Consider the following 26,691-nt stretch of genomic DNA (forward strand, 5'->3'; position numbering starts at 1 on the left):
TACCCTGCATCTCCAAAAGAAACTATTTGTTATTAATATTTTATTTCGGTTCAATCTTTCCTTATTTATGACACAATGAGCGTTGATATTTTTTTTCATTTTCACAATTATTCATGATGGGACATTTAGGGTTTTCTAATGTAAGAATCGTTGGGATGTAGCTCAGATGGTAGAGCTTCCCATGTGGGAAGTACGGGATTGATACCTTGCTTCTCCAAATGAATCGATTACTAAATATATTATTTCTTTTCAAAATTTTCATATTTACTACATAATGAGTAGATAGTTTTTCATTTTCACTATTATTGATGACGAGACGTTTAGGGTTTTGTAACATAAGAATTGTGGGGACATAGCTCAGATGGTAAAGTGCTTGCTTTGTATGCGAGAGGTATGGGGATCGATACCTTTCATCTCCAAAATAAAACTATCTATTATAAAATATATTTTTTACTTTCAATTTTTCTTATTCATGACATGTTGAGTAGTGATATTTCTTCATTTTTACTATTATTGATGACGAAAAATTTAGGGTTTTGTGATGACTCGCGTAGCATGCAAAAGGTATCGGGATTTATACCCTGCATCTCCGAAAGAAACTATTTGTTATTAATACTTTAGTTCTATTCAATCTTTCCTTATTTATGACATAATGAGCCGAGATATTTTTTCATTTACACAATTATTGATGACAGGACATTTAGGATTTTCTGATGTAAGAGTTGTGCGGATGTAGATCAAATGGTAGAGCGCTCACTTCTCGTGTTGGTAGTACGAGGGTCAATACTTTGCATCTCCAAATGAATGGATTATTAAATATATTATTTCTTCAATTTTTTCATATTTATGACATAATGAGGAGGGATAGTTTTTTATTTTCACTATTATTGATGACGAGACGTTTAGGGTTTTGTAATGTAAGAATCGTGGGGATGTAGCTCAGATGGTAGAGTGCTTGCTTTTTATGCTTAACGAGATACGATTAACGAAATGAGAAATTAATAGTCTCAATGAAATTCTCATTCACTGTATAGATGGGCACAACAAGCATATCCTTCCCCAGCTATATGGGGCCCCCACATTATCCATGTAATTGAAGAAGCTCTAGAAGAGCACACGGTTCAGGTTCAGGTTGAACTATCTCTTTGATTGAACAAGCTCCCCCAGTAGTTTACCGTATAAATGGATAAGTCGGGCATTCCCACCGAAACCAAGGTGTTCTTTCTTGGTTACGACCAGCCAAATCATCAATTCTATCAGTTCCTGGTTCGTTGGTACTACCTCCATTCAATCTTCGGTCACAACATAGGTCGCGGAACAAGATTAATTCGACTTTACAGAGAAAGACAAGTAGTCCCTTGGTTACAGTGAAAGAAGAAATACAGGGAAAGTCTTCCCGAACAGGGTAGGACGGTGCCTAAGCCTTTTTTTTCTCCCTTTCACGATGCATGTGGGGCGGAATCCTTCATTCATCTTTGTGCAAAAGGAGGCATTGGTTAGACCAGCATTACTAGAAAGTCTAATGCTCCACGTATTTGGATTGATACCCTGCATCTCCAAAATAAAACTATTTATTATTAAATATGTTATTTCTTTTCAAATTTTCCTTATTCATGACATGTTAAGTAGTGATATTTCTTCATTTTCACTATTATTGATGATGGAAAATTTAGTGTTTTGTGATGCAAGAATTGTGGGGATGTAGCTCAGATGGTAGAGCGCTCGCTTTGCATGCGAGAGGTACGGGGATCGATACCCTGCATCTCCAAAATAAAACTATCTATTATTAAATATGTTATTTCTTTTCAATTTTTCCTTAGTCATGACATGTTGAGTAGTGATATTTCTTCATTTTCACTATTATTGATGACGGAAAATTTAGGATTTTGTGGTGCAAGTAATTTGGGAATGTAGCTCAGATGGTAGAGCCTCGCTTAGCATGCGAGGGGTATGGGGATCGATACCCCACATCTCCAAAAGAAACTATTTGTTATTAATATTATTTCGGTTCCATCTTTCCTTATTTATGACATAACGAGTAAATATATTTTTTCATTTTCACTTTTATTGATGACGAAAAATTTAATGTTTTGTGAAGTAAGAATCATGGGGATGTAGCTTAGATGGTAGAGCAGCTTTGCATGCCAGAAGTATGGGGACTGGTACCCGCATCTCTAAAGGATAACTATCAATTATTAAATATATTAATTATTTTCAATTTATTTTTATTTATGACATAATGTGCAGAGATAGTTTTTCATTTTCACTATTATTGATGACGAGACATTTAGGGTTTTGTGATATGAGAACTTTGGGGATGTAGCTCAAATGGTAGAGTGCTCGCTTAGCATGCGAGAGGCACGGGGATCAATACCTCTTATCTCCGATATTTCTTATGACAGAAAATTTAGAGTTTTGTGATATAAGAGTTGTGGGGATGTAGCTTAGATGGTAGAGCGTTCGCTTAGCATGCTAGAGATACGGGGATTGATACTTCGAATTTGCATCTCTCGAAGAAACTATTTGTTATTAATATTTTATTTTTATTCAATATTTCCTTATTTATGACATAATGTGCAGAGATATTTTTTTCGTTTTCACTATTTTTGATGAATTTAAAGTTTTGTGATGTAAAAATCGTGGGGATGTAGCTCAGATGGAAGAGCGATCACTTTGCAGTGAGGATGTAGCTTACATGGTTTTATTTCTATTCAATCTTTTCTTATTTTGACATATTGACCAAAGATATTTTTTTATTTTCACTATTATTGGTGATTGTAGGTTTAGGATTTTATGATGTAGGAATTGTGGGGATGTAGCTCAGATGGTAGAGCGCTCCCTTCGCATGTGAGAAGTACGGTGCGATACCCTGCATCTCTAAAGGAATCCTACTACCAAATATTCTATTTCTATTTCAAATTTTTCTTATTTATGACATAATGAGCAGGGATAGTTTTCATTTCACTATTGTTGATGATGTGACGTTTAGGATTTTGTCCTGTAAGAATTGTTGGGATGTAGCTAAGACGGTAGAGTGCACTCTTTGCATGCAAGAGTCATGGGGATCGATACCCAGCATCTCCAAAAGTAACTATTTGTTATTAATATTTTATTTTTATTTAATATTTTCTTATTTATGATATAATGAGCGGAGATATTTTTGATATTTTTTTCATTTTCACCATTATTGATAATGTGAAGTTTAAAGGTTTTGTGATGTAAGAATTGTAGGGATGTAACTTAAATGGTAGAGCACTTGCTTTGCATGCGAGAGGTACGGGGATCACTATCATGCATCTCCAAAAGAAAACTATCAATTATTAATCTTATTTATGACATAATGATCAAAGGGAGTTTTTTGTTTTCACTATTATTGATGACGGGACGTTTAGGGTTTTGTGATGTAAGAATTGTGGGGATGTAGGTAAGATGGTTGAGTGCACTCTTTGCATGCGAGAGGTACGATGATTTTGGGTTTTGTTATGTAAGAGTTGTGGGGATGTAGCTAAGATGGAAGAGTGCATCTCCTCAAAAAACTCATTAATATTTTATTTCTATTCAATTTTTTCTTATTTTTGACATAATGAGCAGAAATATTTTTTCATTTTCACTATTATTGATGACGTGCAGTTTTGGGTTTTGTCATGTAAGAATTATGGGGATGTAGCTAAAATGGTATAGGAGATCGTTATTAATATTTTATTTCTATTCAATTTTTCCTTATTTTTGACATAATGAGCAGAAATATTTTTTCATTTTCACTATTATTGATGGCACCCAGTTTTGTGTTTTGTTATGCAAGAATTGTGGGAATGTAGATAAGATGGTAGAGTACTCTGTTTGCATGCGATTGGTATGGGGATCGATACCCCGAACACCCAGCTCTATAATATGATGGTGCCTAGATAGATATTTTATATGGATTGTATATGACTTTAAATGTGGTTTGCTACACGCAAAAAAAGATAGGGATGGTTAAATTTTTAAGTCACTTTTGAAAAGTATGGTGTGGGATAAGTTGGATTATTGTCAATTATTTCTAAGAATACATTAAGTCTTGGGACTAATGTTTGCCATTTGTAGAGATGACATATAATAGAGGAATTCATAGTACCGTTCTCCTTTTAGAGCAATTCATAGTACCACTCTTTGTTCTCCTTCTGAAAATCTTTATGGATTTAATCTGCCTATTATTTCTTAGAATATTAAGTCTTGGGACGAATGTTTGCCATTTGTAGAGATAACATATAATAGAGCAATACTTCATAGTACCGTTCTCCTTTAGAGTAATTCATAGTACCACTCATTGTTCTCCTTTTGAAGATGTTTATGAATTTAATCCACTTACACCTCTTGATCTGCTTCCTATTCATTCTATTATTTTTGTGAGTAAAGCAACCACAAGTAAGGCAGATCGGATCAAAACTGTAACTACCCAAAATTTTCTACTAATTTAAGGTCGCTACAGTATAAGTAGCATAAACATTGAATGCGGAAGACTTCATTTAAATTTCATAAAACATAACCTTTATCTTAAAACACAGCTACGGACTTACATGTTTCGAAAACATCTTTAAAACGAAAAAACAAAAGACTAAATAAAATAAATAAGCGGCTTAAGTTAAAAACATCCTATTCTGGCCTAAGTCTAAGAAAATAAATACCACTATCCTGCATGTGCCATGATCTCGAGTTGTGATGTTGTCGTCAGCCGTATAGGAATGCCTTGCCTTAACCTGAAAGATGTAGTAGCACATGGCTTGAGTATTTAAAGAAATACTCGGTAAGTGACCCCACTATTGGGGTTAAATGCAACAATCACATGCAATGAGATGATGGGACCTATCTTTCATTCCGTTTTTCCTACGGTGCTGTCCTAACAGGTAATTTTGGACGTGTACCATATACTCTACACACAACCCATACATGCGAGTATGGGCTCACCAGCTAGTTCGCACATCGCTGGGCCACTTTCCTTATCTGGTGGGCATACTCTAGGAGCCCCTTAGGCCGGACACCCGCTAGAACTAGTAACCGTCACGACAGTGTTATGCAAAGCATAACGATCGTTGTCCTGCCATTGGATGTACGAGTCTGTACCCTCGTGATGGGATAGGGGTACCCCCCAAATGTACAAGTACACATAATGCATGAGGTCCCAAAACTTTTCCATTTTCATTATCCTTTAATACAACCATGCTAGCATTGTGTACATATCATATCATTTTTCATATCGTTCATCATTCATGCCATATTGTTTCTCATTCTTCAGTTCTCAAATCATACATAATTCTAACGGGGTTATATTTCATGCCATTTATCGTAATTTCATGTCATTCATATCATGCTGTATACACACAATTTAAGAGACCTAACATAACGTTCTATGCTTTTAACATATCATTTCATCATATACACATCAGACCATGACATATTGCATCACAATGTATCATATCATAAACAAGTCATAACGTAAACACTTCGTAATCATATCGTTCTCTAACTTATCATAGCCTTAACGTTCTTAGACCTATCACAGACATATTATTATGTGAACGTACCTTAGTCATCTCATCACAAGAACTTAACCTAACGCTATCATGATATCAATCTATCACAAACCTATCCCTTTCTACTCGGAACCTAACCGTATTCTTCCATCAATCTCTCTTATCCATATCACTCCGGTATGCAACCTAACCTTAATGTTTCATGAACGTAATTTACTCCTATCGGTACATTTTGTTTTGTGCATCATTCTTGTATCCTATCTCAAACATATCCTTGAACACATCGTACCGTAATTATTATCATACAATTCACATATTATAACATATACATAACATATAGGAAGCATATCGATCCACAGACAATTCACACATATCAATATATATGACACGTGCAGAACCACAGGGCACGTGTCAACATCAAATATAACCATGCCGATAGTAAGGTCACTTACCTGGTTAGCTTAACTCGTTGTCACGTATATATCCTTAATGAAAGTTCGATTCCATCCTTTGAAATGCAAGTCAACATATGTGAGCCCATGACATCAGTTTCAAGTTTGAATTCCATAAAATTATTTTTCTAATGTGATGAAACTTTTTACAAATAAGTAGAAGATGATAATTAACAGAACAAAATAATTCAAGTCAAAACAACAATCAAGTGAACATACAATAAATCACAATAATAATTTTGAAATTAAATAGGAAAGAGTTAGAAAAGATGACACCGTAGTTTTATAGTAGTTCGGTCAAACTTGACCTACTCTACTCCCCAAACGCCTCTTGGGAATTTGAATAAACAACTTTCTCGACTCTTTCCGCAGATCAGAGCCAAACAGCTACACCGCTCTTTTTACGAGTTCAAGAGCAAACTCAATCTTTTCCACGACACAGGATCAAATCGGTAAAAGTATTTGAATTTGATAGTAACACACCACAACTCTTTCAAAGAGTAGATTTACAATTTGGAGCACTCACAACTATCTTCTAACATTACAATAAAAAAATCTCTCTCAAGAACAAGATGAATAAAAATAAAATTGAAAGCTTGGAGAGAGCAACAAACAATGGAGACTTTGAACAAATGAGGATTGGAGAATGTATGGAAGTTGTGTATATGAAATGTGGGGAAGTTGTTTATATAGAGAAGAAAAGTGGCAAAATGTAGGAATTAATATCGACCATTGGATTGTGTTAGGAAGAATGGAAGGTGGAGATTAAAAGTAAATAAATAAGAAAATTTTCTAAATTCATTTATTTAAAATTTTTAATATAATAATAATAAAAAGTTATGTGAGTAACGGTCAAATGAAAATTCAAAATTTATTATAAATATAATAATATAATAATAATAAAAACTATGTGATTAACTACCAAAATTTTAAAATATAATAATATAATAATATAATATAGTAATAATAAAAATCGATGTGAGTAACGGTTAGATTCAAATTTATATTTTGTAAAAATAATTTTATTTAGAAATATAATAATAGGAAAAACTCCGCCCGTTGTTACTCTTCCAAAATTATGAATGTCATACGATATATTTTGATTTGTCCATCATTTTGATTTTGCTGCCACATCATCACGTCCCGTATGTTGTCTCGATTGTAATTTCTTCTTTTTAGCTCTGATTTGAGTAATTGAAAAGTGGTTGAAATCGTTATTCCAACCTTATACTATGGACAGTTCAAAACACTAAAAATAGTTAATAATTAAGAGTAGGTTTGTTATCATCAAAACATCAATCAATTAATTCATTGAAATTAATTAAGGTGAGATCAAGGGCGGCCAACATCTATAACTTCCAATGCTAACAAAAAATCTAATTAATTGAATATGGGATCTGATTACTGCAGGATCTGGTCAAATATGAAAGAAATTTGATCATAAATTAATTTCTTATAACCATAACTATAGAAAAAGGAAATCTGAGATAGGATTTTACCACCAAATTTCTTTCATCATAAATTAATTTCTTATAACCATAACTATAGAAAAAGGAAATCTGAGATAGGATTTTACCACCAAAATCTCCCCAGATAAATGTGCATCATATTCTTGTGTTGAAACACCATTTTACTTTTTCTCAAATCTGACCTTTTTTTTTTCTGTTTATTTTTTGGATGAACTGTGATGTTTATTTTTTGGATGAACTGTAATACTGTGGGGTTGAGGAAAGAGGATGCCCATGGGAGGTTAGTGGAGAGAGGTGGGTAAATTTTATTTTTATTTTTAATTTTAAGTAATGGTTTTTAGTTATTTATTTATGAATTATTATTATTTTGACGTATATATTTTTTTATAATTATTTTTATTTGTTTATTTATATATATTTTTGCTATTACAAAAACATTGCATAAACAGGTGAAAGGAGACAATTGAGAAACAAAAAGTTACTTTAAGAATTAAATATTTTTGTGAGTAAAGCAACCACAAGTGAGATCTGATCAAAACATTGCATAAAGAGGTGAAGGAGACGATTGAGAAACAAAATTTTAAAGTTGCTTCAAGAATTAACAAAGGACGGAAGGAAATCAATTTTCAACTCGATAACTGGGTTTGGATACATTTTCACAAGGAGCGATACCCATCTCAAAGGAAGACAAAGTTACATCCAAGAGGGGATGACCCTTACCAAGTCCTTGAAATAATTAATAACAATGGATATAAAATGATCTTCCTAGAGCATTTTCAGCACATTCTACTTTCAATGTTGCTGACTCGAGTCCTTTTGATGTAGGTGATGATTTTTCTTATTCGAGGACGAATTCTTTTGAAGAGGGGGAAGATGATAAGGATCACGGTATTCCAAATGTTCAACTGGACTAGTCAAGAAGATTCAACAAGCATTCACTCTTCATCTATAAAATTGGATAGGCTTTGTTCAACTCTCATTTCATGTGTTACAAGCTTATTCGATTGAGGAAGGACCATTTGGAGCTTTAGAAGAGAATATTTACACGGTTCAAGTTGAGGATGAAGTTGCAGGCATCATCATAGTTAGAAAACTTTATTTATTTTTAATTCATAAAGTATGTAATGGTCAAATTGTCAAATTGACCTAACTTCTTGTGTGGAAGACTATAAATATCCACGTATTATTATGTAAAAATCAGATTTGAGAGGAATGAAATTGATCTCTCAAGTTGAGAAGTTTCCCTTAAAAATTCTAGCATCATCTATGCCCTTTCTAAGTTTCAAGCAATTGTTGGGTAGAATTGCATCTAATCAGTCTTTCAAGTTCCATCTGAGCCATTCAGTCTTTCAAGTTCGATTGTGTGGTTAAGTGAAATTCTCAACTTCTACTTATTTTCTGTGTTTCTTCTCTTCCTATTCGTGGTAATTTATCCTAATACAAACAAGTTTGTTTTTTAGGGAATGTATTAAGCACATGGATGTAGTAATTACCGTAGACTTTTGTATAAAATGAATAAAATGAAGTGAATACAAATGGAGTAAGTATATATAACAATAAAAGAGGAATTATGTTTACCAGCATTTTTTTTTTAAACATAAGATAGAAGTAAACATAGTAATCAAAACAAAAACTTAAAAGAAGTTAATCCTATTGTTAAATGATAGCAAAGAAGGTTTTGAAAATTAAAATTAAAAAATTAAAAAATTAAAAAAATTAAAAAATTAAGAATAAATATAAAATAAAAGTTGTTTTCAAAAACTTAGTTTGTGGTGAAATTTTACTTAAAATTAAAATGTCTTGTTTCAATATTTATCCTAAAGGAATGCATATACTTTAGTGGCAATGTAGCTTCAACCAAACAAATTTGAGCGGGGTCATTCATAATCTCAAACCTACAAGGTAGGAATTATAGGATATGAACTTTATTTATGTCAATATTTCTTAATAATATTAATTGAAGTGCAAAGAACTTTATTTATGTCAATATTTTTTAATAATATTAATTGAAGTACAAAGAACTTTATTTATGTCAATATTTTTTAATAATATTAATTGAAGTACGTCCAATTGATTTGAAGAACAAATTCTACTATGTGACGGACAATGTGAAATTAACGTAACAATAATAGTAGGTTCTAAAGCACAAAAAAACGTGGATAAATTTCAAATCATGAGGTACACAAAACACATGGACTAGCAACTAAAAATGATTGATCCACTACTAGGGCATTTGGTCTAGTGGATAAATTTCATGTCTTGACTTCCATTCACGAAATGCCCCCACAATTATATCAAATTAAATAGTTTATTGTTTCCTACAAAAATTAAGGCGAACAACCTAGTGCTTTAATAAATACTTTTGCTTATGATTACATAATAATGGTGGTGTTAGGTTGAATGGGAGTAAATCAATAGATTATCTAATCTAGATGATGTACTACTAAGTTCAGATTGCGCCTAATACTCATTCACGAACGAAATAATAATCAACCTCAATCGATGAAAGATTGGATTGGCGGATAGATAGGTGGCACCAATGTTGTCACACCACAGGCTAGGCACTCGTGCTTGCGACATCCCGAGCTCACGCAAGAGGACTTGCATCCAGATTAATTCGGCAGTGGCATAAGCAACCGCCTTGTATTCGCCCTCCGTACTAGAACAAGAAACTGTCGATTATTTCCTTGAACTCCAAGAGATAAGATTGCCACCAAAGAGATTAATTCGGCAGTGGCATAAGCAACCGCCTTGTATTCGCCCTCCATACTAAAATAAGAAACTATCGATTATTTCCTTGAACTCCAGGAGATAATATTGCCACACAAGATATCAATTGTGTCATGTAGATAACTATTTGGGCGGAGGCTGACTATTTAGAGTAAAAATCTGATAGAGATATATACTAAATATTTATATATAGTAGACGTGGAAGAAAAACTAAGCAAGCTACTAAATATTTATATACAGTATGCGTACATATATACTAAATATCTAGAAATACGGAGGCTGACTATTTATAGTAAAGATATGAGAGATATATATACTACATGGCCTAGACAAATAGTATGGCCTAGACAAACTAAGCAGGCTACTAAATATTTATTTATAGTAGGAGTGGAAAAACTAACTATTTGACTCTAAAGGTTGGATATAGAGGCTCACTATTTACAGTAAAAATCTGATCGATATATATATATTAAATATTTACCTACAGTAGGGGTGGAAAAACTAAGAGGCTATTCAATATTTATATATAGTAGGCGTGGAAAACGTTGGAGATTGAAGGGAAGAGAGATGTCTGCATGCGAACTCTAGCAAGAAATGGGTGGACGTTATAGGATGTCAGATATATTCCTGATCTCAAGAAGAATCTGATCTCTATTGGTCAATTGGATAGCACAGGTTATGCAGCCGAGTTTGGAAAGAGTTTGGGGAAGATTGTGAAGGGTGTCATGGTGGTAGCATGACACAAAATCTGGAACCGCATACACCACTGTAGGATGTATAAACATGGTTGCTATTGCTAAGAGTGCTTTCAATTAAAGTCTACTTGAATTGGAAGCACTCTAAGCAACAACAATCATGTTTATACACCTTACAGTAGTGTTAATAGACTTGCACATATGAGATTAAAAAAAAATGAGATGATGGCTGTGAATGGAGTTTTAGAAGACCTAAAATCTATTGATATGGGTGTTTGTGCGAGCTGCGTTATGGAAAAATATAAACGAGTTAGGTTCACAAAAGCTGCCAGAGAACCATAGAAAGTGCGATTGGAAATGGTTCATACAGACGTTTAGGGACCATCTCCAGTTTCATCATTTCTAGTACCAAAATTTTATTGGTTAGATGTCTCGCACTCTACAGCAACAACTCTCTGTTGTCCTAAGGCTATTCAGATATCTCACTACCACTCTTTTCCTCCTCACCATATCTAAACACTATAACTTTGATCCAGTATTGTCTTATAGGGTTAACATTCACTCTTTAATGTCAAGGACATTTTATAACTACCACGAAACTCAAAACATACAATAAATTAATACCAGTTTTAAAACATATCATATACTTCGAAATAGGGTTAGACTGCTTACTTGATCGTGGTGAGACGTGTCATCTAACTAAGTGATAGAGATATACGACTCTTTATTCTAAGAAAAATCTATATAATCTAAAATTCGACTGCTCTCATATTAATCTGTCACAACCCAAATTTGGAGGGGTCATGTAATAGCCCAAAAATAAATAAAGAAATAAACCAATAAAAATAATTATAAAAATAGCTAAAATAATAATATTAATTAATTAATTAAAATTAAAATTAAAAAAAAAAAAAAAAAAAAAAAATCTTTCCCCACTTCTCCACTAACTTCTCATCCTTCCCACAATTATCTCTCCTCAACCCATCCTTGGGCCAACTCGAAAAAAAGAAAAAAAAAAACAGAAAAGCAACAATGGTCAGATTTGAGGAGAAGTAAAATGGGCTTTCAACACATGGCAGATTTAGAGATTTTTGTCCGTTATTACGATAAAATCCTATCTCATGTTTCCTTTTCTTTTTGTAGTTATGGTTATAACAAATTAATTTATGATCAAATCTTCTTTCATATTTTAACAGGTACTTTAATAATCAGATCCCAACTCCAATTGATTAGGTTTTGTTAGCTAGTTATAAAAAATAAGGTTATAAGGTTAGATTCAATAAAATTTTAGTTGGTAGATCTATAAACTAGAAGATGGTAGCCAAACAATAACTTACAATTGGCCAGTAATATCTGTTTACACAATTGAAAAACCTATTTACAAATGAAAATAATTAGAGAGAGGAGATTGAGGAAAGATTTGTTGAACAGGATTTAACCATAAAACAGAAAATATCAGAGGGCAGTCAGCTCCTCTAAATTTTGTCTTAACACGAAATATAGAATTTTACAATGGCCAATGTAAATTAGAGAAATAATTTTGTAGAGTTCAAACTTGAAACTGATGTCATGAGCTCATATAGGTTGACTCGGATTTCAAAGGACGGAATCGAACTTTCATTAAAGATATATTTGTGACAACGACTTAAGCTAGCCAGGTAAGTGACCTTACTATCGGCATGGTTATATTTGATGTTGACACGTGCCCTGTGGTTCTGCACGTGTCATATATATTGATATGTGTGAATTGTCTGTGGATCGATATGCTTCCCATATGTTATGTTATGTTATAATATGTGGTTAAAAATTATGGTACGATGTGCTCAATGATATGTTTGAGATAGGATACGAGAAGGATGCACAAAACGAAATGTAACGATAGGAGTAAGATACGTTCATGAAACGTTAGGGTTAGATTACATACCGGAGTGCTATGGATAGGAGAGATTGATGAAAGAATATAGTTAGGTTATGGGTAGAAAGAGATAGGTTTGTGATAGATTGATAGAACGATAGCTTTAGGGTACGTTCTTGTGACGATATGACTAAGGTACATTACGTAATGATATGTCTGTGATAGGTATAAGAACGTTAAGGCTATGGTAAGTTGGAGAACAATATGACTATGAAGTGTTTACGTTATGACTTGTTTATGATATGATACATTCTATGCTAGATTATTGTGCTTAAGTACGTAGTTATGTGAACGTAAATGTATGCTATATATGCTTTTCATCTGATGTGATGTGTAATGCATGTAACGATATGAGGTCCTTCAATGATTATGACATGTTTGTATGGAATATGTGAATGTGAACAGCATGAATTGTATGACATGAAACACGGTAAACTGTATGGAACCATAAGCCCGATAGAAATGTGTATGAAATATGAAATGAAAATGAAAATGACATGAAGCCTGGAACGTGACAGGGGGGTTATGGTCATTAAAGATAACTGTAGAAATAGGGGGACCTCATGCATTATGTGTGTTCATGCATCTGGGGGGATACCCTCATCCCATCACGAGAGTACGGATGCGTACATCCAATGGCAGGACAACGATTGTTATGCATTGCATATCGCTGCCGTGATGGTTCTAGTTTTAACGGGTCCCAGCATAAGGGGCTCCCAGAGTATGCCCACCGGATAAGGATAGTGGCCCACTAGTGTGCGAACTAGCTGGTGAGCCCATACTCGCACGTATGGGCTGTGTGTAGAGTATGGTACACGTCCACAATTACACGTTAGGATAGCACCGTAGGGAAAACGAAATGAAACGAAAGATAGGTCCCATCATTTCATTGCATGTGATTTTTGCATTTAACCCCAATAGTGGGGTCACTTACTGAGTATTTCTTTAAATACTCAAGCCATGTGCTACTACATTTTTGAGGCTAAGGCAAGGCATTCCTGTACGGCTGACGACGGCATCGCAACTCGAGATCATGGCACATGCATAGGATAGTGGTATTTATTTTCTTAGACTTAGGATAGAATAGGATGTTTTAAACTTAAACGCTTATTTATTTTATTTCGGGTCTTTTGTTGTGTCGTTTTAAAGATGTTTTTGAAACACGTAAGTCCATGGCTGTGTTTTAAATTAAAGGTTATGTTTTATGGAATTTAAATGAAGTCTTCTGCATTCAATGTTCATGGTACGTATACAGTAGCGACCTTAAATTAAGTATAAAATTTTGGGTCGTTACCGTTTAAAACTCAAATAGAAAAAATAAGAAAATGCTATAAAATTAAAATATTTAGAGTTTAATCTATCTTTACAAACATATTTTTCTCTTTATTTGTAATTAGTCATTAAAAGAAATAATTGGCCCGCCCCTTTACCAGATTCAAATCCAATTTCTTCACAAAATTGTACAAAATTTCTCTCTAACTCTCTTTCAAAACAATTCCCCTTCTTTATTTTTTTCTTCTTCGTTTTTTTTCTTTCTTTTTTTTTTTCGTTATTGAACTCTAATTAGGGATCTCACTGTCCTCTACTTAAGAAAGATGGGTCAAAATGAAAAAATTGAGAAATTAATCCTCATTTGAATTCGCGCTACAGCATAACATAACATAATACATGTCAAACACTCACAAAGTACGACACGTGGAGGGGCTACGGAGCACGCGTTCTTAATACCTCATACAATTCATCCAACCAAGCCAATAGTAACACCATTCACCTGGTTGGCCGAAAGCGAAGTCACTAAATTTCCTGTATAGATGTTCATTAGATTACACTCGTCGATGTCTAGTTCCAAAGCTAAATCCATACTGACTTCCTTCACTCTCTTTCTTTTTCTCCTTCTTTATTCATATCCACATTAGTTAGAGATAAAGAAAGGATGAGTTGGAGATTGAGAAATGGGAAGAGAAATAAAGAATGTGATGGAGGAAGAGGAGGAAATGGGAGGAAGTGGAGAACATGGATAAAATGATCACACACGCAACTCTTAAGCCAATTTGAACTCCTAGTACCTTATAAAAAGTTGGTCTCCTCTAATAAAACAGGAATTTCTCTTATGATCATTAAATTCTTATAGATTCCAAGCTTAATATCATTAATACAATTATGGTTTATCCTTAAGACGCCAAACATGAAACTAAAGTGCGTTCAGTTTAACTCCATTTTATTGCCAATATTGAATGATGTGTAGGGTATATTATTGATTTAGCTTAATGTTCTTGTGGCATGATAGTTCATATTAGTTAAGCTTTTTGCAAAATCATAGTTAAAAGACAACAACGATGAACCTAGGTTTATTAGTCATTCCAAGGACAATTTCTTTGTCCATCTCATCGGTAATAATAGTTCAACTAAATCCATATTATGCAAAGAAACAAGTTTACGACCCATAATAACAACTACCTAAATTATGACCTAAAAATTTGAAAACATAAGTTGTAATTGATAATTACACAAAAATTTCTCTAAATCCATGAACTCGTGTCCAATTAGTCAATCCTAAAGATTGTAACTAGCATAGAGTAATTGAAGCTCCACATGAAGTAATTTAAAGTTCCCGCAACTCTTAGTATTATTAATGCGGGTATGTTTCATATGAGTTTGTCATAAATTCATTCAATACAACTTTATTTTCTTGTCATACGAGACAAAATAGAAGAATTAAATCAAACAAACTGATGAACTGAACTGAATTAATCCAACCCAAATTGATTAGTTTGTTTCCTTTGTTGGGTTGTTGGTTTATTTGATAACCGTGGTATATTATAACAATTCAACTTTTCATTTTATAGCCGTCCAACCACTTAGAGAAAAATATATTTGATTAGAAGCTAAAAATATTTGGTTTGGTGGTATGATTCTGGCTTAGGGGGCAAGAGGTTTTGAGTTCAATGCTTGTAATGCCCCTATGTCTAAATCCTTTCTTATCGAAGTACTTCATATTAATATAAACTTTAAACTTTTTGTTCCTATTATCAAACATACCTCTTAACTTCTGTACACCAATTGTTGGGCACCAAAGACTAAAAAGTCTTTGTTTACCTCCCAAGACTTTATACTTACCATCTTAAGAAACAAAGAAAAAGAAGAAGAAGTTCTTATTATAAGTTCTTGTTTTGTTCTCCACGACATATTGTCATGAGGACTTCATGTGTTTCCTGCAACACAACAAAATAAGACTTTAATACCTAGGCTCAAGACTTCATACATACGTTTTAAATCGAGAGATTGTAGAATTGAAGATATTTACTAAGTAAATAAATACACATTAAAATGACACAAGTTAAATACATACATTCCCATGAAATTGTGAATATGCCAAAGGCTTCATACATCCCATGAAATTGGGAGAGAAAGAGGTCCTAAAAAATATATATATATATATAGATATGATCAAATATGAAAGAATGAAGTGAATACTACACCATTTGTTACTCATCACTTCGTATTGTTACTCTTCACAAAGTTTAGTCTTTTGTGATGTAAGAATGGTGGGGATGTAACTCAGATGGTAGAGCAATCCTCTTGCATGCGAGAGGTGCGGAGATTGTTACCATGCATCTCCAAAGAATACGTTAAATATATTATTTCCTTTCAATTTTTTCTTATTTATGACATAACGAGGAGAGATAGTCTTTTATTTTCACTATTTAGTTTTTTATTTTCACTATTTAGTTGTTCATTTTCACTATTATTGACGACAGGACGTATGGGTTTTGTGATGTAAGAATTGTGGGGATGTAGCTAAGATGGTAGAGTGTACTTTTTGCATGTGAGAGGTATGGGGATCGATTGCCCGCATCTCCATTAGTCTTACTTAAAAAATGATTAATGATCAATAAGTACAATTGATTATATTCACAATTTATACGAAGATCAAATAAAGTAAATGAAATAATGATGATATGTTCAATGCACACTTGAATATGAAGTCATATGAAGTCCACACCAAAGACATTTGGTCTAGTGGTATGATTGATTCTTGCTTTGGTGTGACCTAAAAGCCCTTAAATAATTTATCAATCCAAGGCAGTAATTTGTTTCACTTTGTGTTCTTGTAGGTAAAATAATTTATTAATTAAGAATTTCATGTATTGATTGTAAAGGGTTGATGATTAATTAAGAATTCCGTGTATTGATTGTAAAGAGTTGATGATTAATTAAGAATTCCTTGTATTTATTATAAAGGGTTGATCATTTTATTTCCGTTAAATCCTTGAACTTCCTCATATACAAAAAGACGTACCTCACCTGAATAGAGTATTCTAATTGAACGCATAAAAGTTATTCATGATCGAAAAGCTCAACAAAATGCTTTTAGCCCCTCAACTCCCAACAAATATAGATTTCAAACTTGAGAGAAAAAATCATATCGAGTGAGACCTAAAAATGATAGATGTTCAAGAAGGGAAATTTGGCCTAGTGGTATTATTTTTGCTTAGGGGGTGAGAGGTTCTGAGTTCACATCTTAGAATGCCCTTGTCCTTAATTCTCTTATTACTTCGTTTATCAATTTACTCGCACATTTCTTCTAGCATGAGATAGCAATTTCGTTATAAATATTGTTAAATGGTACGGTAGCAAGGGACGAACTACGCAATTCCGTTATAAATATTGTTAAATGGTATGATAGCAAGGGACGAACTACGGTTAAATAGTAGGCAAAGAATGGTCAACGTATTATAAATATTGTTAAATGGTATGATAGCAAGGGACGAACTACGGTTAAATAGTAGCAAAGAATGCTCAACGTATTATAAATATTGTTAAATGGTATGGAACTACGGTTAAATAGTAGCAAAGAATACTCAACGTATTATAAATATTGTTAAATGGTATGGAACTACGGTTAAATAGTAGCAAAGAATGCTCAACGTATTATAAATATTGTTAAATGGTATGGAACTACGGTTAAATAGTAGCAAAGAATGCTCAACGTATTATAAATATTGTTAAATTGTATGGTAGCAAAGGACGAACTATGGTTAAATAGTAGCAAAGGACAAACTACGGTTAAATAGTAGCAAAGAATGCTCAACGTATTATAAATATTGTTAAATGGTATGATAGCAAGGGACGAACTATGGTTAAATAGTAGCAAAGAATGCTCAACGTATTATAAATATTGTTAAATGGTATGATAGCAAGAGACGAACTAGTAGCAAAGAATGCTCAACGTATTATAAATATTGTTAAAGGGTATGATAGCAAGGGACGAACTATAGTTAAATAGTAGCAAAGAATGCTCAACGTATTATAAATATTGTTAAATGGTATGGAACTACGGTTAAATAGTAGCAAAGAATGCTCAACGTATTATAAATATTGTTAAATGGTATTGAACTACGGTTAAATAGTAGCAAAGAATGCTCAATATATTATAAATATTGTTAAATTGTATGGTAGCAAAGGACGAACTACGGTTAAATAGTAGTAAAGGACGAACTACGGTTAAATAGTAGCAAAGAATGCTCAACGTATTATAAATATTGTTACATGGTATGGTAGCAAGGGACAAACTACGGTTAAATAGTAGCAAAGAATGCTCAACGTATTATAAATATTGTTAAATGGTATGGTAGCAAGGGACAAAGTACGGTTAAACAGTAGCAAAGAATGCTCAACGTATTATAAATATTGTTAAATGGTATGGTAGCAAGGGACAAAGTACGGTTAAACAGTAGCAAAGAATGCTCAACATATTATAAATATTGTTAAATGGTATGGTAGCAAGGGACAAAGTACGGTTAAACAGTAGCAAAGAATGCTCAACGTATTATAAATATAGTTAAATGGTATGGTAGCAAGGGACAAAGTACGGTTAAATAGTAGCAAAGAATGCTCAACATATTATAAATATTGTTAAATGGTATAGTAGCAAGGGACGAAGTACGGTTAAATAGTAGCAAAGCATGCTCAACGTATTATAAATATTGTTAAATGGTATGGTAGCAAGGGACGAAGTATGTTTTTTCTAACATGAGATACCAATCCCATTATAAATATTGTTAAATTGTAGCAAAGAATTCTAATGTAGTAAAATTGTGAAAGGGACGAAGTAAATCTCAAAGGAATGCACATATGCTTTTGTGGCAATGCAGCAGCTTCAACCATAATAATTTTGAGTTGGGTCATTCATAATCTTATAGGCACAAGGTAGGTTCTAAAGCACAAAAAGATGTGGATAAATTTTAAATACAGAGGCGCATAAAAAATATGGACTAGCAACTAAAAATTATAGATTCATTTCAAGGGAATTTGGTCTAGTGGTATGATTCTTGCTTCAGGTGCGAGAGGTCTCGAGTTCGATTCTCAGAATTTCGATAGAGCCTTGACCCTAACTTCAAAGGCATTATGAGGTCTCGAGCAATTATATCAAATTGAATAAAGAAATAATTCAAATGGATGTTTGAAAAAAAAAAAAAAAAAAAAAGAAGAAGAAATCATTTCACGAGGGCTTGAGGAAGCCTGCAACCTACCATTTCATTTTCAACCTTGTGCGAAATTTACCTGAGCATATAACCCAGGTAGGAAGAATTGACAACTAGTCACATTCTCCTATAATACATTTTGGGAAATTTTAGTCCGGGTAGGTGTAGATATGATTTTGATGACTAGTCATACACCCTTTAGTGGCACAACAATAATAAAAGGGGTTTGGAACGAGCATGCTGCCTTGGACAACAAATTATTTACAAAAATGGCTGAGACATGCAACATGCAGCCATAGACAACACGCCTTGGGCAATCGTGACCGTGACATCTGTCCCCACACAATTTATTGATATCTCTATCAACCAACTCTTCATAAACTCAACATTGTAGGATGATGCTAACTTTAGGTCTCTCGTTGCGCTTCCCGCTGATCTTAAAATGAGGAGTCTCTTCCAATCTACTAGGAGCTATTGAAAATCACTTCTCGGTTCGTTGACTCTTCATGTCTTCTCTGTTGGTGTCTTTCCTACTTTCTTCGCATGAATTTTTTTCTTTTTTGCATGACATCATACCACCTGCTTCTGCTTGATGTCTTCTTGGTCCGAATAATAATGTTTCAAGTTACTGAGTGGACAACAAGGTTAGTCTGCATCCATAAGAGCAATTGGAGCCTATATGATGTCTTCATAATCTTGTGGATAACTTTGACTAGGCCATAGTATTTTCGCACCAGTCTTTGGTTCTTGTTGCTTTGAACTCGAAGTTGATCTAACGTTAACTTATATGAACTCTCTATTTTTCTTGAAATTATTGTTGTCGACGCTTCTGACTGGCCATTCTCTTCATCCATCTGGTATTTCTATGTCAATATGTGTTGCTTCAGTGGCTTGTTTTTGTCTTCCTTCTCCAATAGAGGCGTTGGCTTGGTGTCTTTGCCCAACATTTGAGTGATCACTGACAAGAGCCTTTGGGGGTCTAATGAACTCGACGGTTAACAAGTCATTTAGCTTTTCATAGAATTTAGCTAGCTCAGGTTCAGCCACATGACATTTGTTTGTTGCAGGCGATCTCGACTGCAACGTAAAACTAATCTTGTGATTTATCTCTCCTGGTGGGGATAAATCCATTATCTGATCTTCTTGTTTTGCGTCGTGGTGTTCATGTAGTGGCAACAAGGTTTCTATTGAGGTTGGCTCACTCGAGCTCCCCTTTTCAATTACAACAATAGCAGCAAGCATAGATTCATCATGGCTAAGATTTTTTCTCAACTGTAGTATCGACATCATTTTCACCCCTCTTGGTTGATGGATGTTTTTCTGAATGATTGTCGGATTAGACTCCATTACTACTAGGAATTTTGCTAGGGACATGTAAATGATTTTGTGTTCCAGTAGGACGTTCATCCCTAACACGACGTCAAAGTCATCCATTTCAACTATCACAAAATGATTTGCCTAGTCCAAGGCTCAGCCTTAATTAGAGTTCTCATTGTGACTCTTAAGACAGATAAAGCTTCCAATTTGACGGCGTTCATCTTTCCTGTATCTCGATGTCAAAGGATGCTAAAATATTTTGCATTGGTCTCGATCATGAGTTGTGGGTGGTTCTAGAGTCGACAATGGTGTTCCTTGCTACTTTGTGCTTTATCCAGACCTCAACATACATAATATATATCTATCTATCTATCTATATATATATATATATATATATATATATATATATATATATATATATATATATATATATATATATATTCTTTTAACTATAACACATATGGTCCATGAAAGAATGGTAACTCTTATGCTCATTAATATTATAATGGTTACTATCTAAATTATAACCTAAAGTGAGAGAATTGATGTCCAATTAGCCAACCCTAAATTTGTAATCTTGGTAGAGTGATTGAAATTATGATGGAAGTAGTTTAAACTCCTAGTACCTTAAATGAAGTTGATCTCTTCTAATAAAACATGAATCTCTTTAATATCATTAATACAATTATGCTTCATCTTGAACCTTTCAAACAAGAAACTAAAAGTGCATTTAATTGAACTTCATTTTATTGTCATCTTGAATGATGTGTAGGATATATTCTTGATTTACCTTGATATTTCATATTAGTTAAGCTTTTTGCAAAATCACAAGTAAACGACAACAACAACGATGAGCTTGGGTCTATTTATTATTTTAAAGAAATTTTTTTTCTCCATTTATCCATAATAACTTTCCAACTAAATTCATATTATGCAAAGAAACAAATTTTTTACTCAAAAGAAGTAAAATATGCAACTTTAACTAAAATTTCATTAAAACAAATCTTATCGTGATACAACATAGATGACAATTATAGCCTTCAATAAATACTAGAGTAGTTGTGGTAAACTGGAAAGAAACTCTAGTGTTCATCCATAATATAGCACCTACTACCTAAATTTTGACCTAAAAATTTGAAAACGTAAGTTTTAGTTGAAAATTACATAAAACAATCCCCTAAATCCAAGAACTCGTGTCCAATTTGTCAATCCTAAAGATTGTAACTAGCATAGAGCAATTAAAGCTCCACATGAAATAATTTAAAGTTCCAGTTACTTAACTAAAGTTTATCTCGTCTTTAATGAAGCATGAGTTGTACTTAAGTTCATGAAATGCTTAGACTCCAATTCTTAGTACTATTAATGCAATTATATTTCATATGAGTTTGTCATGGGTGCATTCAATACAACTTTATTTTCTTGCCATACGAGGCAAAATAGAAGAACTAAATTAAACAAATTGATGAACTGAACCGAATCAATCTAACCAAACTGATTAGTTTGTTTCCTTTTTTGGGTGGTTGATTTATTTGATAACCCTTGTATATTAGAACAATTCAATATTACATGCCTTACTTACAAACAAGTAAAATACTAGACCATCAACTTTTTGTTTTATAGTCCAACAACCCCTCAGGAAAATAGATTTCAAACTTGAGAGAAAAAAACATATTGAGTAGGAGCTAAAACTGTTTGGTTTTCTAGTAAGGGCATTTAGTCTAGTGGTATGTTTCTCGCTTAGGGTGCGAAAGGTCCCCAGTTAAATTCTCGGAATTCTCCTATGTCTTAATCTTTTTTTTTTAGTATGGGCATTTATACTTACTATCTTACCATCTTAATAAACCATGAAAAAAAAGAAGAAAAACAAAAATTAAGGCAATTAAAACTATAATGATAATGCTCTTAATATCGTAAACTCTCTAAATAATTAATTTTAGAATTAATCAAAAAGATATAATAACAAAATGAAATAACGATGATACATTCAAGAAACAACTTAATATAAAGTCCATAATAAGGGCTTAGTGGTATGATTCTTGCTTTGGGTGCAAGAGGTCTCGAGTTGATAACCAAGAGTGACCCAATTCACTCCTCTCGGAAGAGAATGTTTGCTCTTAATATCATTTTGTGTTTCTCACTTTCAATTGACATACCTATCCAAATTAAAAACTAATATCGTGATTTATCTCTTCGGGTGCGAATAAACCCATTATCTGACCTTCTTGTTTTGCGTCGTGGTGTTCATGTAGTGGGTTGGTTCACTCGAGCTCCCCTTTTCAAATACAACAATGACAGCAAGCGTAGATTCATCATGGCTAAGATTCTTTCTCAATTGTACTATCTTCATCATTTTCACCCCTCTTGGTTGGTGGATGTTTGTCTGAATGATCGTCGTTAGACTCCGTTACTACTAGGCATGTAACTTACCAAGAAAATTAATTCCAAGAAAATTTACCAAGTCGAGTTAGACTCCGTTACTACTAGGCATGTAACTTACCAAGTCTCCAGCTTGATAATGAACTTACCAAGAAAATTAATTCCAAGATGCTTCCAGTTTGAACGATTGAGAGCTCATCTCCTCTTGATTTCTTCTTCAATTGTGTTCCTTAACTTACCCTACAGCTAATTGTATAAGACTCATTAAATGAATCAATCTCTAGACGAAGAATTTTGGACTCAAATTTCTAAATTTCAAACTTAAAACGTTTACCGAAAGTAAACTGATTGGTTCCAACGTACCAACATCTTTTAGCCTTTGATTTCTTAACCAAAGTTGTTCCTCTCATAGCCATAAAGTTGTAAAAAGGATGAGATTCATTATGGATGAGTAATTTTGGGATTTTAAGAATTCTTTGCTAAAAGTTGCATAAAGATATTAAGAGCCTCGGTTGTCTTATTTTTCTTCCAACTCTGTTCTAAAAACTTACTATTTGTGCTCTATCAGGTTGGATACGGAGGCTGACTATTTATAGTAAAAATCTGACAGAGATATATATACTATTGTGCTTTATAACGTTGGATATGGAGGCGGGCTATTTATAATAAAAATCTGATAGGGATATATATACTAAATATTTATATATAGTAGGCTGTTATATCTATTAAAGCTATATATATATACAATAAACTGAAATCATATATCTACCCATCAGTCAATTCTTTCAAAATGTACATTTCTCATCCTTCATATCCTCTATTTGCATACTTGAAGTCATTAATACAAAACCTTTAGTCAATATTTCTCCTTACATTTTCTCTATCATATTTTTTGTGTTCATTTAGATCGAGTGTGTGCGTTGTTGTGTGATCCTAATAATTGGTATCAGAGCAAGACAAGATTGATCATGATCTGTGAAGATAGAAAGTTCAAAAACTAGAACTGAAAAGTTTGATGGATTCAATATCAGTTTCTAGAAGATGCGATTGAAGATTATCTGTACTAGAAAGATCTTCAAAAACATCTTTTGGGGGTGAAGCCAGGTACCATGACCATAGAGGTGTGGAAGCTCAAGGATCGTCACGTCTTAGGGTTGATCTGGTTGACGCTGTCCAGAAACATGATGTTCAACATCATCAAAGAGAAGATGACATCGAGCCTATTGAAGGTGTTGTAAAATATGTACAAAAATTCGTCAGCTATGAACAAGGTGTATTTGATGCAGAGGTTGTTCAATCTACAAATATATGAAGGTAGCTTTGTTGCAGATCATATAAATTAGTTCAACGTGATTGAAAGTCAATTGAGCTTGGTGAAAATTATGTTCAAAAATGAAATTAAAGCATTGATTTTGATGTCATCTTTACCCGAGTCGTGGTATACTGTTGTTGCTGCAATCAACAGTTCACGAGGATCTGATATATTGAAGTATGATGAAATTCGAAATGTCAGCGAAAGTATTCTCAAATGGGAAATTGGAGATTCATCAGGCAATGCTCTCATTGTTGATCGAAGGAAAAGAAGTAAATCAAAGAGCTCAAACAAACCATGGCGATCAAAATCAAGGAACCGAGAAAAATCTCTAAACAAACCAAATGTAAAGTATTAAAATTGTGGAGAAAAATGACACTTTTGGACAGATGGTACAAAATTGAAGAAAAACAAAATCACAAGTTTGAAGATGACAATGATTCTATATATTCAGTAGAAGATACTAAGGATGCTCTAATTCTTAGCATGAACAACCCAATTGAATTCTGGATTTTAGATTCAGTTGCTTGATTTCATTTGTCTTCAAGTAAGGAATTGTTTCAAAATTTCAAATAAGAAAAATTTGGGAAGGTGTATCTTGCCGACAACAAACATTGGAGATAGAAGGGAAGAGAGATGTCTGCATACAAACTCTAGCAGGAAATGAATGGACATTATAGGATATCAAATATATTCCTGATCTCAAGAAGAATCTGATCTCTATTGGTCAGTTGGATAGTATAGGTTATGCAGCCGAACTTTGAAAGAGTAAGGGGAAGATTGTGTAGGGTGTCATGGTGGTAGCATGACACAAAATCTGGAACCCTATACACTACTGTAGGGTGAACCCTATACACAACTCGTAGTAACAGCAACCATGTTTATACCCCCTATAGTAGTGACAATAGACTTGCACATATGAGCGTCAAAGAAATGAAGATGATGCTGCAAATCGAGTTTTAGAAGGCCTAAAATCTATTGATATGGGTGTTTGTGAGAGCTACGTTATGGAAAAATATAAACGAGTTATCTTCACAAAGGCTGCCAGAGAACCAAAGAAAGTACTATTGGAAATAATCCATATAGACGTTTGGGGACAATCTCCAGTTTCATCATTTCTAGTACCAAAATTCCATTGGTTAAATGTATCGCACTCTGCAGCGACAACTCTCTGTTTTTCTAAGGCTAGTGAGATATCTCACGACCACTCTTTTCCTCCTCAACATATCTTGACACTATAACTTTGATACATTATTCTCTTATATGGTTAACATTCACCGAGGACATTTTATAACTACCACAAAACTCAAAACATACAATAAATTCATACAAGTTTTACAACATATCATATACTTCAAAATAGGGTTAGACTGCTTACTTGATCGCGGCAAGACGTGTCATTGAGCTGAGTCATAGAGATATACGACTCTTTATCCTAAGAAAAAATCTGTATAATCTAAAATCCGGCTGCTTTGATATCAAACAACTCTTTATTGAACTCTAGTTATATTCTTCTTTGTCGCCCTTTTTTTTTCTTTCTTTATTTTTCCTCTTTATTGAACTCTAATTAGCGATCTTACTATCCCCTACTTAGGAAAGATGGATCAAAATGAAAAATTTACCCTAGCATTAATTTCGACTGATTTTCCTATTTTTTTATTATTTTCTTTTATACTTTTAATGAGTTTTTTTAAATATTTGTAACTATTGTTTTCTTCCATATCATATTTAAATTTGGTCTCTAGATCTCTCAATATATTTGGTCTCTAGATCATACTCATCGATGTCTAGTTCCAAAGTTAAATCCATACCGACTTCCTTCACTCTCTTTCTTTTTCTCCTTCTTTATTCAAATCTTCATTGGTTAGGGATGAAGAAAGAATGAGTTGGAGGTTGAGAAATGGGAAGAGAAATAAAGAATGTGATGGAGGAAGAGGAGGAAATGGGAGGAAGTGGAGAACATGGATAAAATGAGCACCCACGTAACTCTTAAGCTAGTTTGAACTCCTAGTAGCTTAAATAAAGTTGGTCTCCTCTAATAAAACAGGAATTTCTCTTATGATCATTAAATTCTTATAGACTCCAAGCTCAATATCATAAATACAATTATGCTTTATCTTGAACACACCAAATATGAAACTAAAGTGGGTTCAATTTAACTCCATTTTATTGCCATCTTGAATGATGTGTAGGGTATATTCTTGATTTACCTTAAACATCTTGTGGGATGATAGTTTATATTAGTTAAGCTTTTTGCAAAATCACAGTTAGAAGACAACAACGATGAACCTAGGTCTATTAGTCATTTCAAAGCCAATTTCTTTCTCCATCTTATCGGTAACAGTTGACTAAATCCATTTTATGCAAAAAAAAAAAAAAAAAAAAAAAAAAAAAAAAAACAAGTTTACGACTCATAACACCAACTACCTA

At 33.3% G+C, this 26,691-nt stretch overlaps 1 non-coding gene across 1 annotated transcript; it reads left to right on the plus strand.

Annotated features, from left to right (window-relative positions):
* The first annotated feature begins 1,695 nt into the window (after positions 1-1,695).
* On the plus strand, positions 1,696-1,768 carry TRNAA-UGC (transfer RNA alanine (anticodon UGC)). The gene has a single exon. It is a non-coding gene; the product is annotated as a tRNA-Ala (tRNA).
* The last annotated feature ends 24,923 nt before the right edge of the window (positions 1,769-26,691 follow it).

Source organism: Cucurbita pepo, chromosome 3 (genome assembly GCF_057944985.1).
Source record: "Cucurbita pepo subsp. pepo isolate OVF chromosome 3, ASM5794498v1, whole genome shotgun sequence".
NCBI classification, from domain to species: Eukaryota; Viridiplantae; Streptophyta; class Magnoliopsida; order Cucurbitales; family Cucurbitaceae; genus Cucurbita; species Cucurbita pepo.